Genomic DNA, 6,000 nt, shown 5'->3' with positions numbered 1-6,000 from the left:
TTCAGACTGATGTTAACGCTGTTTCTCCTCCCATAGGTGCAGTTTGATCTGTTGAATATTTCAGCATTGTTTTTATCTTAGAGCCTTTTGCACAACTTTGCCTAAAAATAGTTTTAATTATTACAAAAGAAAATCAAGAGTAAATGTGACTTACCTACAAGGGAAAGAACGACGACTAAAAAATCAAAGATATTCCATGCCTGAGTGAAATAGTATTGTCGCTGGCCCAAAAGTTTTAAAATTGCTTCAACAGTAAATAGAGCTGCAAATAATGCGTTGAACCGATTTAAAACCAGGGCAAACATTTTTGATTGTCCATAATGGTCACATGCCATCACCAGAACGTTCAATGTTATCAAAACAATGGTGAACGGTTCAAACCATTTATTGCTCACCAACTTGTAGAACTGGTAAAGTATCTTATTCTAGGAAAAAGAAATGAATAATTAGTAACTTAAAACATATTGTTTCTGTAACAATTGGATACTGATTCAGATTCCTCTAACATAAAATATGGTGCAGGTGAGGTCCCGGAAGACTGGAGCGTAGCCTATGAAGGGAAGTAGAGAGAATCTAGGGCACTATGGGAACTTCACTCACCCCCCTGCAGGAACTATACAACAGGAGGTGCAACTCCAGAGCAAACAAAATCATGAGAGACCTCTTCCACCCCTGCAACGGACTGTTCCAGCCGCTACGGTCAGGCAAACGCCTCCACTGCCATGCAGTGAGAACGGAGAGGTTGAGAAGGAGTTTCTTCCCAGAGGCAATTCGGACTGTAAACGCCTATCTCACCAGGGACTAACTCTACAGAACGTTTTTCCTTCTATTATTTATTATGTAAAAGAATATGTGTGTTATGATTGTGTCTATAATTTGTATGGTTGTTTTGTTGTTTGTTTTTGCACAAAAGTCCGCGAGCATTGCCACTTTCATTTCAATGCACATCTCGTATGTGTATGTGACAAATAAACTTGACTTGACTTGACTTGACTTGACTTGACTTGGTGTATCGAAGAACCCAGGAACAGAATGAAGTTCCTGATAAACTAAAATAAATGACATGGAAGGGGAAATCAGTACAACACTTTCAATATGCATGGGTCAATATAAACCAGTGATGTTGCATGGGAAGTTCATATTCATATCTAATTATATTATTTTGAGGACCGATCATTACTGATTATGATATTGATGGCCATGATCCTGAAACATGTTTAGCTTAGTTTAGAGATACAGCATAGAATCCGGCCCTTCGGCCCACCGAGTCTGTGCCAACCAGCGATCAACCGTACACTAGTTCTATACCATGCACTAGGGTCAATTTACAGAAGCCAATTACCTGCACGTCTTTTGGGGTATGGAAGAAAAAAACGGAGCACCTGGAGAAAAGCCACACAGTCACAGAGTGGACGTACAGACTCCATACAGACAGCACTTGCAGTCAGAATTGAACCCAGTGCTGTAAGGCAGCAATTCTACCACTGCACCACTGAGCTGACCTTCTTGTCATCTGAAGTTCTCATCAGCAATAATCAAACCATGTGTTTAAGACCTTAAATGGGACATATTTTGTGATTGTCAATGTTCTGTAAATCATTCCTCAGATGAGGTAACACAGTGGCAGGGAATGGTAGAGGGTAACCTTATACAATTTTAATGCAGTACTTGGGACTGCAGATCTGGTTCACAAAAAAAGATGCATCAGGCAAACCATTGTTTTGCACAAATGCAGGGCAATGTCAGCAACAGTAGCAGACTGGCAGGGTCAGACATGCTTACATCAGAGTACAACACAAAGTGGAGGAGTATCTCAATGGGTCACACAGTATCTTTAGAGCACATGGATAAGTATTGTTTTGGGTTGGGAATCCTTCTTCGGGCTCTTTCTTGTGCCTACATGAGGAAGTTATGCAACATAACTTCCTCAAACTCAACAGCGATGACAGAATTCCTCCTCATAGGCTCCAAAGCCACACTCAGCAAAATCAATAACCCCACTCTTACCATCGACGGCACCACTGTCTCCCCATCTCCCCATCTCCCCAGGCCCGCAACCTTGGGGTGATCTTTGATTCCACCCTCTCCCTTGAGCCTCACATCCGCCATGTCATTAAAACCTCCTTCTTTCATCTCCGCAACATCGCCAAACTCAGACCCTCTCTCACACCTCCCGCTGCTGAAAGAATCATCCATGCCTTCATCTCCTCCCGACTGGACTATAGCAACTCACTTCTCCTTGGCATCAGCTCCACCTACATCAACCGACTCCAACTGGTCCAGAATGCAGCCGCCCGACTCATCACCCACACTAAATCCCGGCATCACATCACTCCAGTCCTCAAACAACTTCACTGGCTTCCCATCTCCCACCGGATCACCTACAAAATCCCAGTCCTCACCTACAAAGCCCTCCACCATCTGCCCCCCCCCATATCTCACTGACCTCCTCTCCCCCTACCAACCCTCACGGTCCCTCAGATCCACATCAGCGGTCTCCTCTCCATCCACAAGTCCAACCTCCGCAGTTTTGGGGACAGAGCCTTCTCCAGGGCAGCTCCCAGGCTCTGGAACTCCTTCCCCCAACTGATCCGCAATTCCGTGTCCCTCACCATCTTCCAATCCCGCCTCAAGACCCATCTCTTCACCTCTGCCTATCCTTAGCCCCACGTCCCCCTCCCTTTTCATCTGTGCATTAATTGCCTCATATTGTGTTTTGAATTGAATTCTGTCTTTACTTTGTGTACTAGTCATGTCTCTACTATTTATTTCATTCCCCTTACATGTTTTTCCTCTACCTGCTAAATGTTTGTAAGGTGGCCTTGAGACTCTTGAAAGGCGCCCATAAATAAAATTTATTATTATTATTATTACATGTTTATATCATCTCACTCAACACCTGGATGAGAGAAGCCTCATAATCATGGTAACAGAAGCTGAAACCACTGGAGATACACAGACTATTGAACATGTTTTTGACTAATCATTCCTTACACATTTCACTCCTCTTTTTATTCTATGGTCTCTTCAGATTTAGGGTAAGTGATTGTGCTTTTTATCATTTCAGATCATGATGAAATATATATTGTTCAAGCGTTGAGTGAGAATGATGGTGACACTCCGCCACTTGGCTCATGTTTGCAGAAGCTAAACTAGATACCAAGAAGCTGTGCATTTGATGCCAGCTTAATGGGAGTTTGAAGGCACTGAATCACCAGGCATAAGTGGGCTGCAGGAAGGCCAGGAGAAATCCTAGGCTGGTTATTATCTCCCTAGAGGGGCCAGCTTGCATGAGTTCTACGTTCAAATCCTCTGATGAGGGGTATGCCAGATCTATTTGCAGGGGGAAGCTGTTGTGTATGCATGTTTAAATGCTTGGTGCACTGGCTCACCCATTGCAATGCTTGAGTACAATGTAAAGGAATATGGGGGTGTCCAAACTCACAAATTGTGCATGATGGAATTGCAGATGTTAATTTACACTGAAGATAGACACAAACTGCCGGAGTGACTCAGCACATCTCTCGAGTAAAGGAATAGGTGAAGTTTTGGGTCGAGATCCTTCTTCAGACTTTATCTCATGTAGGGTTTGCCTAGAGTTGGAAGCCATCCTTTGCAGCATGGAAATGGACCTGGGCAACAGGAGCGGACTGGACTTCATAGCCCTCTGACAGATTACCAACATCAATATCAGGTGAGTGGGAATCATGGAGCTGATGCTGGCCCTTTTCAGGATACAGAACTTCAGATTTTATTCAGCACGGAGATCGGCCCCAGCCCAGCGAGTCCGTGCGACCAGCAATCACCCTGTACACCAGCACTATCCCACACTGAGAGAGTTTACAATGTTATAGAAGTTAATTAACCTTCAAACCTGTATGTCTTTGGAATGTGGGAGGAAACCAGAGCATCCGGAGAAAACCCATGTGGTCGCAGGGAGAAAATGAAACTCTGTACAGACAGCACCCGTGATCTGGACCAAACCCGGGTCTCTGGCGCTTTAAGGCAGCAACTCTACCGCTGCGCCATTGTGTTAACTGAACATATTCTCCTTCCCTGCACCTCCACCCTTGCCATTACTAGCCTGGCTTTATTGCCTGCAATCATGGGCCATCTTTCCTTATAAGGGAGGTCTAAAGCCTAAAGTAAAGGTGATTGTGAATTAGTCAGTGTGATCTTTCTGGTGTGCATTCTTCAGGTGAATACTGAGCAGCTTGAGGATATCATTGGGATCCTGTAACAGTATGCATGATGCCGTTTCTGAGTTATGTTTCATATAAGTAGGCTTCAGGATGTATGTAGACATGATGCTTTTGGGGGCAGGGACTTAAAAGTAGCCTCACTGACTGTGAGGTCACTTAACTTCTTCCTGCACTGAATCCAAGCTCTTTGTATTTGACTGCCGTTGCGTGCTGCTCTGGTTGCCCCATTACAGGAAGGATGTGGAAGGATGCAGAAAAGGTTTACCAGAATGCTGCCTGGATTAGAGGATATTGGCTGTAGGGAAATATTGAAGAAACTTGATTGGTTTTCTCTGGGCCACCCGATGTTGCGGAGGGACCTGATAGAAGTATGTACAATTATGAGAGGCAAAGTTAGCTTAGACAGCCAGAACCAATTTCCCCAGGTTAGAAATGTCAAAGTCTAGAGGACATAGGTTTAAGGAGAAAGGGGCAAAGTTTAAAGGAGATGTGTGTGGAAAGATTCTACACACAGTGTGGTGGGTTCCTCGAATGTGCTGGGTGTGAAGTGATAGTGACATTTAAGACATTTTTAGATAGGCGCATATATATGTAGGGAATGGAGGAAAGTGGTTCATGTGCAGGCAGGTGAGATTAGTTTATCTTGTCATCATGTTTGGCATAGAGATTGTGGGCCAAAGGGCCTGTTCCTGTACTGTACCTTTCTATATTGAATGACCTCTGGTGATTAGTTCTCTGTAACCTTAACATATACACATAACATGTGCCTAGACAGCTTTGTGCTTTGGGAGGGTAGATGATAGTTTTCCTCAACCACTAGCTAATCTGGAGTGGCAGCTCAGATATGGGACATTCATTCTCCCTTCCCTGTTGACAGTCATCATTTTGAAAGATTTGCCATCTGTTGAGTAATTTTCAGCACCATTTACAGCCCTAAAGATTTTGCTGATAACCCAGAACTAAGGAATGCATGTCAGTTCTAGGGCCGGCAATTGTAAAATTGCTCTTTTTTTAAAATGTTTTTAGAAATTAATGGCAATATGAACTATTTTTTTGCGTAACCCTGACTGGTTTACCAGCCCATTGTCGAGGGCAGTTAGGAGTCAAACATATTGGGGGTTGTGGAATAGAAACATAGAAACATAGAAATTTGGTGCAGGAGTAAGGCCATTCGGCACTTCGAGCCTGCGCCGCCATTCAATATGATCATGGCTGATCATCCAACTCAGTATCCCGTACCTGCCTTCTCTCCATACCCCCTGATCCCTTTAGCCACAAGGGCCACATCTAACTCCCACTTAAATATAGCCAATGAACTGGCCTCAACTACCTTCTGTGGCAGAGAATTCCACAGATTCACCACTCTCTGTGGGAAAAATGTTTTGGCCCTAAAAGATTTCCCCCTTATCCTTAAACTGTGACCCCTTGTTCTGGACTTCCCCAACATCGGGAACAATCTTCCTGCATCTAGCCTGTCCAACCCCCCAAGAATTTTGTAAGTTTCTATAAGATCCCCCCTCAATCATCTAAATTCTAGCGAGTACAAGCCGCGTCTATCCAGTCTTTCTTCATATGAAAGTCCTGACATCCCAGGAATCAGTCCGGTGAACCTTCTCTGTACTCCCTCTATGGCAATAATGCCTTTCCTTGGATTAGGAGACCAAAACTGTACACAATACTCCAGGTGTGGTCTCACCAAGACCCTGTACAACTGCAGTAGAACCCCTTGCTCCCTAAATCACATATAGATTAACATATTTCCTTGCCTGAGGAGATTTATGAACTCATAGGTTTGTGC

The sequence above is a fragment of the Leucoraja erinacea genome, chromosome 1 (genome assembly GCF_028641065.1).
Source record: "Leucoraja erinacea ecotype New England chromosome 1, Leri_hhj_1, whole genome shotgun sequence".
Taxonomy (NCBI): Eukaryota; Metazoa; Chordata; class Chondrichthyes; order Rajiformes; family Rajidae; genus Leucoraja; species Leucoraja erinaceus.
The sequence above is the reverse complement of the archived record's forward strand: the minus strand, read 5'-3'. Positions refer to the sequence as shown.